The sequence below is a fragment of the Calliphora vicina genome, chromosome 5, assembly GCF_958450345.1.
Source record: "Calliphora vicina chromosome 5, idCalVici1.1, whole genome shotgun sequence".
In the NCBI taxonomy this organism is placed as follows: Eukaryota; Metazoa; Arthropoda; class Insecta; order Diptera; family Calliphoridae; genus Calliphora; species Calliphora vicina.
The window spans coordinates 29196376-29210023 of NC_088784.1; the positions used below are offsets into that span (position 1 = coordinate 29196376).

Here is a 13648-nt window from a genome sequence, read left to right on the forward strand (position 1 = left end):
TTCGATACAGCTTCAATGTGATGGTCTGGCCAGATTTTAGCGGCTCATAATTTGGTCCCACCAAATATAGAGCATTACCTTAGCGGCTTGGATATTTGGTTTTAGTGTCGATTAGGCTGGTTGGTCGGGCTTCGCATACGATCACACTTCGGATTATCGTAATGGATACATTTTTCATCGCAAGTAATGATTCGGTGCAAAAATTATTTTCTTTTATAGAGTTCAAGCAGCGTTTCAGACACACAAAGTCGTTTTTCAAGGTCTCTCAGCTTCAATTCGTATAGTACCCAATTTCCTACCTTTTGGATGAATCCTGCTGCTCGCAAACGTTTTGAAATTGCTGATTGAGTAGCTCCCAATGATTTTGCAAGCTCTGGTTGAGTTTGACAACAATCTTCATGGTTTAATGCCTAATATTCTTGGTTTTCAAACTGTTTTGGCTGACCTGGGCTATATTTGAATTCCGTGTCACTTCTAAACCGCAGAAACCATCTCTCTCACATTGAAACTGATGGAACACATTCACCATAAGCTTTGGTAAGTAATCGATGTATTTCAGCGACACATTTTTTTTTTAAATTAAGGAAGTAAAGCTAAACTTCCCGCATATGACGCTTTGTTTATACAAAATTTCCACTATAATGTTCTCTGTAATGTTCAATAACTAAGTGACAATAAATGACAGATATGTTCCCTTCAAAATGTCATATCAGTTATTAGAAACAAAAACCCCATTCAAAAGGTACGTCATTCTGCATTTTTAAGTCATACACCCAATATATTCTGGATTTTTATAAATATCGAATTCTATCCTTCTGTTCATATGTTAGTGTAAATCAACTTTCCGAAGGTCTGAGATATCTTACGGATCGAAAACTAGTAACGAATATTTTATATGCATTACAGAATTTCGGTATTGAAAATCAGCACAATGGGTCCATAATTGCCTGAGCTATGAGCCAAGGATCAATACAACTTTGATTTTTGAATATATTTTTACAAATATCTCGAATACTATGTCTAATTATAAACAAAATGTATATCAAATGAAAGGTATTTCAAAGGCCTATCCAATGCGATTGCTTTTCTAACCTTAATTTGGAAACCCACATTTTTAATTATTTTAAGTAGACATTTTTTTTTTTATTTTCTTATAAAACCCTCAGTACTTAATAATGCTACAACTAAATTATGCTTCTCCTGTTTTTAATTCATCACTTTAGTCTACAAAATTATTATTACACAACTTTTAATATGAGTATGTCATACTCATTCATCACATCAAATGACTGCAGTTAAATACAATTTAATAATAACAAATGAACAAATATTTACACACAAGTTGTTAATTTTTTGGCGTGTATTTAAAGCATAATTTATTGTGTCGTTTTTTTTAAATTAAATTAAAATGTAAAGAAAACTTCACAGTTTTTGGAACATTCAAAATACACATTGTGTTTTGGCAAAAACAAATGAAAATTCACTGCAAACAATTGTAGCATGTCAAAATAATCGTATGTAAGTCGTATGTTATGATTTTTGTTTTGTGTTTTTCTGTATTTGAAATTAACGTTTTTATAAACAAAATTCACAGACCATAAAATAAATGTTGGTAATGACTTTAATAATTTTAACGGCACCAAAGCAACAATACATTTGTATATAAATACAGGCAGACGTTCATAATAGTCCAGCTGATTTCCAGGAAGTCAATGTATCCCTTTTAGTTGAATTACTGGGCTGACTCTAATTTAGATACTTTTGAATCATCTGACTTTTTAAAGATCATTCTAAGGTCAAGATAAGTTGATTGGTTACTTTACACATTCTTGGTAGTCTATTGTGAAGTGAATTGTCACTTTAGTGTCCCTATGTAAACTAGAAAGTAGTCTCTTTAAACTTGGTTTGTGCTGAACATTATTAGGTAAGTAGTATTATTGGAAAGTTCGGAACAGTAACCCAGAACTGCTGGATTTTTCCTGCTCATGTAGGTGTGTGTATGTATTTATGGCACATACATCATTGCAAATACGTGTGAAAACACATCTAGCGGGAAAACTCCCTGGTTACACAGAAATACCTAGACAGTTTACACAATTTTTGTAAAAATAAATTATATTACATTATGGCAAACACGTACACGTGTACTGAACGACGTGGGTGTAGGTAAAATATATTCATATATACATAAATTGAGGCCCAAAATTATATTGAAATCATTAAATTATTCATATATTTTTCATATTTTGCTAATAAAATCATTTGATTTAATAATTATGCTAAGTATTGAAGAAAATTTAAATGGATTACAAATGATTAATGAACGACGTACTTAATTAAGAGAAATTGTAATTGATAATAGGAAAAATCCATAATAAAACAGTTAATTAAATTTTAAAATTTGGATTAAAATTTCTTTTATATGTTTCAGTTTAACTTAATTGAAATATTAAATTTGTATTACTAATATTTACCAGAGTTTTAAGAGTTTCCTCACTTTATCATGGTTTTGCTAAACTTTGTTTAATCCAGTCCAACTAATTTTGTAATAAATATTGCTTAAACTTCACAGTAAGTGGTTTAGCTAAACCTCTGTTAAGTAAACTAAGATTAAAACAAATAACTATCTGTGCTTATTAATGTTTACTCAAGCCTTTGTAATATAAAATTAAAAATAAATGCTAAACTCAGTTTAACCTAGTTTAGCTAAACTTGGTTTAAGCAAGATTAACTTAATTCATATCAAATTAATATAATAAAATATACATTTTATTTCATGATTTAAGTAAATTATGAAATAAGGCTTAAACTTTGCTGTAAGTTGTTTAGCTAAACGTCTGTTAAGTAAACTAAGTTTAAACCAATTAACTATCTTTGATAATAGTGCCTACTTAAGCCTTAATAATATAAAATCAAAAATAAATGCTAATCTCAGTTTAACATAGTTTAGCTAAACTATGATTAAGCAAGTTTAACTAATTTTATACTAACTAAAGGATATAGTTTTTTTAAATACACAAAAATCACTATTTATTAATGTTTAAATAATTCTTAAACTTTGTTTTAAGATGTTTAGTTAAACTTATGTTAACTAAACTAATCTAATTTAAACAATTGACTTTGTTAATTAATTGTTTACCCAAGTCTCATTAATATAAATTATGATTTAGATGCTAAACCCTTTTAACCTAGTTTAGCTAAACTTGGTTTAAGCTAAATTAACTTTATTTATATTAACTTAATATAATAAATTAAACATTTTACTTTATGATCTAAGTAAATTATTATAAAATAGGGCTTAAACTTTGCTCTAAGTGGTTTAGCTAAACGTTTGTTAAGTAAACTAAGTTTAAATAAAAAAACTAACTTTTATTATTAATGCTAACTTAAGCCTTAATAAAATAAAATTATAACTAAATTCTAAACTCAGTTTAATTTAGTTTAGCTAAACTATGATTAAGTAAGTTTAAATAATTGTAGACTAACTAAGGGATGTAGTTTTTTTAATTACACAAAAATCACTGTTCATTAATTATAATTAATGTTTAAATAATGTTTAAACTTAGTTTTAAGAGGTTTAGCTAAACTTAAGTTAACTAAACCAAGTCTTATTTAAACAATTGACTTTGTTAATTAATGTTTACCCAAGTCTCATTAATATAAATTATGATTTGAATGCTAAACTCAGTTTAACCTAGTTTAACTAAACTTGGTTAAAGCAAAATTAACTTTATTTATATTAACTTAATATAATAAATTAAACATTTTACTTTATGATTTAAGTCAATTATAAAATAGGGCTTAAACATTGCTCTAAGTGGTTTAGCTAAACGTTTGTTAAGTAGACTAAGTTAAATAAAAAAACTGTTAATGCTTACTTTAAGCTTTAATAATAAAAAGTTAATAATAAATGCTAAACTCGGTTTAACCTAGTTTAGCTAAACTACGATTAAGCAAGTTTAACTTGGTTTAAGCAAGTACAGTAGATTATAGAGATTATTTTATAATTTTAATAAATTAAGTCATTAATTAATTGCTAAACTCAGCTTAACAAAGTTTAACTAAACTTGGTTTAAGCAAGTTTAACTAATTTTATAATTACTAAATGATGTAGTTTTTTTAATACAACTATTACTTTTGACTTTTTGCGTATTTGAGTTTGAAAACCTAAAATAGTGGCAGCAAATTACATTTGAGATATAAATTTCAAAATGAGAACTCCCTGCAAGGTGCCCAGAAAAAAACAATTCTCATTCGGATGCAGAAGTAATTATTGAAAGCAATACAAAGCTTTCTACTACAGCTAGTTGCTGTTAAAGTTTACAGAAATGTAACAAAAATGCAATGACATCAGGGAAAGACTTGAGGCTCATTTCGATCTTCTCAAACATATGAAAATCTTTCTTCGGGCATAATTTTTGTTCGAGATTTGCTCTTTAAAAGGAATAGTTTATGCATCAAAAATTAAAGTCACAAAATTCTCCCTTCCTTTACTGCTTCTGTATTACATTTCTGTAAGCTCTTACTGAGAGAAGTTATTTGAAATGTAAACTGTAGTATTGGTACGATATTTCGTTTTGCAAAGGTTATAATAATTTTTTTTGGTTGGGATCTCTGCTAAAGAAAATTTATGGACTTTTTTCAAAAACTTTTTATTTCGAGGAAAATTTTAAAGTTTTTTTATTTCATTTATACAAGTTTTCAGTAATTCATGTCTTTGTTTATAAGATATTGGAAAAATAATTAGAATTTTCTAAGAAAAATAAAAATTTAAAATTTTATAGGAAAAATTTTTATTTTATAAAAATTAACTTAATTGATCATTGGAAAGCATATTTTTATGGTTTTATTTATTAAACTGAGGTGTTATCTATTCATAACAATTTTAATAATTTTATTTTCTGCCTCAATTCAAAAGTTATAAGCTTAAATGTAAATTAAGTAAAAATTAATATTAATCATACGCACCCTGGTATAAAAAACTAAATTTTTGAATATCTCTTAAACAAATTGAGATATTTAAATTAAATTTGGTGGACTAATAAAACTACTCTATAGCTGTAGTTTTATATTTTGTTTGAGTTTCCAATAAGAAGTATTGGACTTAAGGCTTTAGGTCAAAAGAAAAAAAAAAAATAATTTTTTTAATTTAAATGATTTTAGTAAATAATTTTAATATTTATTGACTTTGTTAATAATGAATAAAAATTAAGAGTTTTTGCTGAAAAATACTATTTTTGTATTATAAACTTTGGAATTTATTTTCATAGTTTCTAACATTTTAGAAACTATGAAATGTTTTTTGTATAATTAAACTTTAAAGAATACCTACTGGTGTTCCACTTCCCCCATTTACGTTTTGTAGAATTATTTTTTTTTAGAAAACTAATTCATAAATTTATAAAAATAATTATTGAAAAAAACTTTGTCTTATTAAATTCACATTATTAACTTTCATTTTCTTTTAATTCCGTTGAATACAAAAATGGAAAAAATATACAAAACACACAAAAAACTAATCACCAACATTTATTTTTATTTAACCAAAAATAAAAAAGAAAAAACATAACAATACCCTCTTGACCATAAATATAATTTATGGTCAACATAAGAAAGCAAAATCCGACAAAAGAAGATTAAAAGCATAGCAAAAATGACCTTGAGAATTAAACTAATTTATTCTCAACACAAATGTTTTGTTATTTTGTTAAAATACAAAGAAATTAGCTCTGAAATATTTCCATATAAATACCAAATACATAGAAATATTTATAAATGGATTTATTAATAATTTGTTTCATTTAGCTAAATTGATTATAATACAAATGCATATGAAACAGATGTGGAATTTGCCTGAATAAAATGAAATAGATATAATTAATTTGCTATAATGTGTTAATTCTTTCATTATAAATAAGATATAAATTATATTTTTTCTATATAAAGAAATGGCGGTTATAATTTAGAGAGTTTGAAAAGCATTTAAATTATAATAAATTGGTAGTTTGAGATTAGAAATCGATTGGAAATATTATGCACTGTTTAACAGAGTAAAATAAAACTCGCCTTTTATGATTTATATTGTTCAGAAACAAACAAAAGTAAAAAAACTGAAGTTGCAGAGTACGGATTGAATAAATTATACAAGTTTTTTGTTGCACTATAAAAACTACACCATTTGGTTATTATAAAATTAGTTAAACTTGCTTAAACCAAGTTTAGCTAAACTAGATAAAACTGCGATTAGCATTTAATTAACAATTTTTATTATTGGGACTTGAATAAACATTAATTATCTAAATAATTTTTTTAAATTAAACTTAGTTTTACTTAACACAAGTTTAGATAAACCACTGAAAACTAAGTTTAAGTCTTATTTTATAAATAAATTAGTACGTGAAATAAAATTATATTTTACTATATAAAGTAAATATAAATTAAGTTAAAATTGCTTAAACCAAGTTTAGCTAAACTACGTTAAACTGAGATTAGCATTTAATTAACAATTTTTATTATTAGGACTTAAATAAACATTAATTATCAAGGACAATTATTTTATTTGAACTTAGTTTAATTAACATGAGTTTAGATAAACCACTGAAAACAAAGTTTAAGCCTTAATTTATAAATTATTTAAATCATAAAATAAAATTATATTTTACTGTATAAAGTTAATATAAATAAAGTTAAACTTGCTTAAACCAAGTTTAGCTAAACTAAGTTAATCCGAGATTAGCATTTAATTAACAAATTAATTTATTAAGACTTAAATAAACATTAATTATCAAGGATAATTATTTTATTTGAACTTAGTTTAGTTAACATAAGTTTAGATAAACCACGAAAAACTAAGTTTAAGTCTTAATTTATAAATTATTTAAATCATAAAATAAAATTATATTTTACTGTATATACATAATATAAATAAAGTTAAACTTGCTTAAACCAAGTTTAGCTAAACTAAGTTAATCCGAGATTAGCATTTAATTAACAATTTATATTATTAAGTCCTAAATAAACATTAATTATCAAATATAATTATTTTATTTAAACTTAGTTTAGTTAATAAAGTTTAGCTAAACCTTATAAAACTAAGTTTAGTTAAATTTGTTTAAACTAGGTTTGTCTAAACTATGTTAAACTTAGTTTAGCACTTAATTTATAGTTTAAATAACATAAATGTTTTGATAAACTACTTAGATTGAATGTATGTATTATAGTTCCGTTTTATTTTTAAATTAAGTGATAATTTATACTACCTTCACCCCAACCACAATACAATTTAAACTAATAAATCGTTTTACTAACGGCAAATAAAACTCAACCAAAACAATAATCTTCAAACCTTAAAGGCAATTTAATGCACCAATGAATTTTAGGGCCTAAAATAAGACTGACTACGAAAATACATAGGCCATAACAAATGACCATGAATTTAGCAGAAGTAGCATGTGTATAATTTACCACACACTTGCAATATTTTGCAAACTAACCATTACAATGTGGCAACAAAATAAAGAGGGGGATGGGTTCATTTTAAATATGGGTTAAAAACTAACTGACTAAATGATTATTAAAGTGAAAACATCAAAAAGTACGTAAATAAAATGTTCACACACACTCCAATCCCAAACAAATTAAACTAAACCACTAATGACCACTTTTTTTTACAGTTCGCACGGACAGACGGTTTGACTGCCAGTTAACAAGAAAATTATAGAAAATTTCTTTATAATTTGAAAAGAAGTAAAACAAAAATACATAAACAAGAGGGAGTGGTAAAAAATAAAGTTGCCAACACAATTAAATGTACCACACAAAACAATTTGCAACAGAACTTGCAAGCGACTGCAGACATTTTTTTTAAAAAAAGGGGAAATAAGTGATTAAAACAATTTAAATAAACACTGAAGACAACTTTATGTTAAATAATAATAATAAAATTATCATTTGATCTACAAAAACGGAATTAAATAAAAAATTTGTCGCCTAAGCTTAAACTAGTTAATGGCTAAAAACTGAAAGTTTTTTTCACACAGCAAAGAAATTAAGGGGACAAACAAACTGAATGAAGGCAAGTGATATAAACATTGTTAAAAAATATGTTAATGCACTTAAGATTGGTTTTTATTTGTGATAGAGCTTTTCAAAATTTTTCCCAGAAATTTATTTTCTTGTTTTTAGATTAAAAATAAGTCAAAAAGATGTGCAATGGGTGTTAATTATATTTAGTATTAAACTTTTTTTTATTCAGTCAAAAATTATATTTCATTTAGTTATTATAAGATTAGTTAAACTTGCTTAAACCAAGTTTAGTTAAACTATATTAAACTAAGTTTAGCATTTAATTTACATTTTATGTTATTCACAACCAATTAAGTATTAATTATCAATAGTGATTATATAAATTTAACTAGGTTTAGCTAACTTAAGTTTAGTTAAACTGTGTTAAACTAAGTTTAGCAGTTAGTTTTCATTTTATATTATTCACAACCAACTAAGTATTAATTATCAATAGCGAGTATTTAAATTTAACTAGGTTTAACTAACTTAAGTTTAGGTAAACTGTGTTAAACTAAGTTTAGCATTAATTTATTTAGTTAAAAATTCTATTTCATTTATTTATTATAAAATTAGTTAAACTTGCTTAAATCAAGTTTAGTTAAACTAAGTTTAGCATTTAATTTACATCTTATATTATTCACAACCATCTAAGAATTAATTATCAATAGCCATTATTTAAATTTAACTAGGTTTAGCTAACTGAAGTTTAGTTGAACTGTTTAGGTTTAGCCAAAGTTTGATGTTATTTAATAGTTTATTCCAATAAAATAAACTTAAAATTATTAAACAGTTAGTTAGCATTCAATTATTAAAATCTTGTTTAGGAAATTTAAATATTGCTAAACATTTTCGAACGAATTCCATGAAATAGGTTGAGATTTTATTATTTCAATATAAATCCGTTTAACAGAGTTTAGCACTTAATTTTAAATTATTAATCGTTAAAAAGCAATAATTACTAAACCAAACTATTACAATTAAATGTTACTTATAAAACTTAAGTTTAGCTAAACCCCTCAGAATGAAGATTAAACCCTATATTTTAATTGTAGAATATCATAAAATAAACTCTAATACGTTTAGTTGGATTAAACATGGTTAACCCTTTTTAAACAAAGTTTAGTTTAACTACCTTAAACTGAGTTTAAGACTTAATTTCAATTTTAAATTATTGACCATTGAAAAATAATTATTATTAAAACTATTTTTTTGCAATTAAACCAAGTTTAAGAAATTTAAGTTTAGCTAAACTCATCAATTTAAAGATTAAACCCTATCTTATAATTTACAAATATCGTAAAAGAAACTTTAATACGTTTAGTTAGGTTAAAAATGGTTAAACCTGTTTAAACGAAGTTTAGTTAAACCTCCTAAAACTGAGGTTAAGTCTTCATTTTCAGTTTACATTACTGACCATTGAAAAATAATTATTATAAAAAATATTTATTGCAATTAAACCTAGTTTAAGAAACTTAAGTTTAGCTGAACTCCTCAGATTAAAGATTAAACCCTATTTAATAATTTACGAATATCGTAAAACAAAGTCTAACACGTTTAATTGGGTTAAACATGATTAAACCTGTTTAAACAAGGTTTAGTTTAACTACCTTAAACTAAGTTTAGGACTTAATTTCAATTTTAATTTACTGATCATTGAAAAAAAAATATTATTAAAACTATTTTTTGCAATTAAACCAAGTTTAAGAAACTTAAGTTTAGCTAAACCCCTCAGAATGAAGATTACTTCATTTCTTATATCTTTAGAATATTGTAAAATAAAATTTAATACGTTTAGTTGGGTTAAAAATGGTTAAACTGGTTTAAACGAAGTTTAGTTAAACTAACTCAAACTGAGTTTAAGACTTCATTTTAATTTTAAAATACTGACCATTGAAAAATAATTATTATTAAACCAAGTTTAAGAACTTAAGTTTAGCTAAACTCCACAATATAAAGATTAAGCGCTATCTTATAATTTACGAATATCGTAAAAAAACTTTAATACGTTTAGTTGGGTTAAAAATGGTTAAACCTGTTTAAACGAAGTTTAGTTAAACCACCTCAAACTGAGGTTAAGTCTTCATTTTCATTTTACATTACTGACCATTGAAAAATAATTATTATAAAAAATATCTATTGCAATTAAACCTAGTTTAAGAAACTTAAGTTTAGCTGAACTCCTCAGATTAAAGATTAAACCCTATTTAATAATTTACAAATATCGTAAAACAAACTCTAACACGTTTAATTGGGTTAAACATGATTAAACCTGTTTAAACAAGGTTTAGTTTAACTACCTCAAACTGAGTTTAAGTCTTAATTTCCATTTTAAATTATTGACAATTCAAAAATAATTATTATTAAAACTATTTTTTTGCAATTAAACCAAGTTTAAGAAACTTAAGTTTAGCTAAACTCCTCAATATAAAGATTAAACCCTATCTTATAATTTACGAATATCGTAAAAAGGCTGTATTACGTTTAGTTGGGTTTAAAATGGTTAAACATGTTTAAACGAAGTTTAGTTAAACTTTCTCAAACTGAGTTTAAGACTTAATTTCTATTTTAAATTACTGACCATTGAAAAATAATTATATTCTAAGATATATATTGCAATTAAAGCTAGTTAAGGTAACATAAGTTTAACTAAATCCTCTAAAATACTCAAAACTGAGTTTAGCACTTTATTTAAACTATTGATAATTTAAACTCCATAATTATCGAAAATATTTCTTATAATTAAACCTAGTATATTGAACTTGAGTTTTGCTAAACCCTACATTAAGGGAGTTACTGATCTGGGACTTATAAACGTGTCGCCTCTAAAAACTTCTTTGTATAGAAATTCAATGTTATTTATGTGTGGCATATTTAATGTTGCATGTCTAAACTAATCCCTATAACGTCTGCTAACATTTCAATTGTTGAATATTAAAGCCCTAAAGACAACATTTAATGATTAGCTCGTGCTACAGTAAAACCAATAAAAAGGGCACCAAAAGGTAAAAAAATGTCTAAAGGTAATAAAAACTTAAAAAAACAAAAATACAACATACAAAGTACAAAGCACACAATTGCATTTAACACGTTTCGTTTAGTATCATGTCAAGTTTTTTGTTTTTATTCTTGTTGCTTTTCAGTTGCCATGTCCAAATTATGTGTGTGTTTTTAAACGATTTTAATTTGTATTATTTCTTCAGTCCGTCATTCACATGAATGTCAAGTTCAGGGTTAAATTAAGAAAGAAAAGAAATATACAAATATAAATGAATTTATATAAATTACAGAGTATGAGCTAAAGGGCGTGCTCGAAAAAATGTTCACTGTTTTCTCAAGCATAACATTAATTTTAAATAAATTTATTAGGCGCTTTGTTTTTATTTGTTTAGAAAATTTGTATCGAAAGTTTTCTTGAAAATCTGGCACAATATTTTATAAATTTTCTGTTGGGTTTTGTCTTTAACATTTTACAAATCTCCAGCAACAAGTGATCTTTACTTCAAACAGCAACTTATTTATACTTGTACGTACTGCTAACATGCCACATATTGTAGAAGAAAATAATAAAAAAAAACTGAAATAAAAAACACATTACAAAACGATAATTTTATATGGAAATCAGAAATAAATGGAGAAAAAACTTAAATACATAAAGACTGTATGTGAGTAATTTAAATGATTTTTATTTTTTATGGAAAAAAAATCTTAATTTGATAAAAGAAAAAAACAATAAACATGCTGAAAACATACAATTACTTACTTATTTAATTACAGTTGTACAAACATGGGAAATTCTTTATAAAATTGTACTGGCAATTAAATAATCATGTTTCAAGTTCAAATTCAATTTAATAATAAAATACAACAAAATAAATACTTAATAATACTAATTGTCAACATTGTTTTATTTATCGCTTTTTACAAATTATTTATACAATTTCAGTTTGTTAAGAAATAATGATTCTTAAAACATAATTAAGATTCGTTAAACAAATAAAAGGATTTAATGAAGAATTTGAATAAGACCTTGATTCTATAATTACTAAAACTCTCTAGTAAATCTCTTTTAAAATTGTTAAAAGAGTATTAATTTAAAAAATTACTTTAGTTTTTTTAATAAACTTAAAATTGTACTTCATTTGGTTAATATAAAATTAGTTAATCTTGGTTAAACCAAGTTTAGTTAAACTGTGATAAACTAAGTTTTGCGCTTAATTACAACTTCAAATTGTTTAGATTTAAGAAACTAATAATAAGCAATAAAAATAATTTCAATCAAGCTTAGTTAAGTAAAGTGAAGTTTAGCTAAACTGTGTTTTAACAAGATTAAGCCTTAACTTATAATAAAATAATTTTAAACATTTACCAATATACAGTTAACATCAATTCCGTTAAGTTTGGATCAACAAATTTAAGCTTAACTTTAATAAACTGAGTTTAACACTTAATTGTAACTTATAATTTTTTGTCTTAAAAAAAGTAACAATAATCAAAAATGTTTATTTTAATTAAGTTCACTTTAGTAAACTTAAGTTCAGCTAAATCATTTACAAATGAAAATTAACAGTTTAAGCAAATTCTGAACGATTTTTAACGGTTTCTATATACATTTAAAATAAATTTAGTTAAACTTATTTTAGCTAACCATTTTAAAGCTAAGATTAAGCCTTTGGTTGCTATTTTCTCAAAATAATTTTAAGTTTTACCAAATACAGTTAATATAAATTGAATTTAACTTGCTTCAACCAAGTTTAGCTTATCTTTGTTAAACTGAGTTTAGCTCTTAATTTAAATCTATAATTATTCGCCTCAAATAAGGCAATAGTTCTAAAAATTATTTATCAAAATTAAGACTATTTTATTTAACGCAACTTTAGCTAATCCTTTTAAAATGAAGTTTAAGCCTTAACACAAGGCACAATTTACTCAAATCATCTAATAATTTAAAATTTTTACGAAATACAATTAACATCAAATCAATTTGGTTAAACTTAGTAAAACCAGGATTAGCTTAACTTTAATAAACTGAGTTTAACACTTAATTGTAATTTTAAATTTATTGTCTTTAAAAAACCAACAATAATCAAAAATAGTTATTTAAGTTAAGGCTAGTTAAGTAAAATGAAGTTTTAAACCAAGTTTAGCTAAACTATGTTAAACTGAGTTTAGCTCTTAATTTGAGTCTATAAATATTCGCCTTAAATAAAGCAATAATACTAAAAATTATTTATCAAAATTAAACCTAGTTTTGTAAACGCAAGTTTAGCTAAACTTTTTAAAACGAAGTTTAAGCCTTGTATTACAATTTACTCAAATCATGAAATAATTTTAAACTTATACCAAATACAATTAACATCAATTTGGTTAAACTCAGCTAAACTAGGATTAGCTTAACTATAACAAACTAAGTTTAACTCCTAATTGTAATTTTAAATTTATTGTCTTTAAAAAACCAACAATAATCAAAAATATTTATTTAATTTGAGGCTAGTTAAGTGAAATTGAGTTTTAAACTAAGATTAGCTAAACTATGTTAAACTGAGTTTAGCTCTTAACTCGAGTCTACAAATAATCGCCTTAAATA

The 13648-nt window shown here is 24.4% G+C and overlaps 1 protein-coding gene across 7 annotated transcripts in view; it reads left to right on the plus strand.

Annotated features, from left to right (window-relative positions):
* The window catches only part of Prosap (prosap), a 322296-nt gene that overhangs the window by 97908 nt on the left and 210740 nt on the right, over positions 1 to 13648 (plus strand). The gene's annotated exons all lie outside the window — the stretch shown is intronic.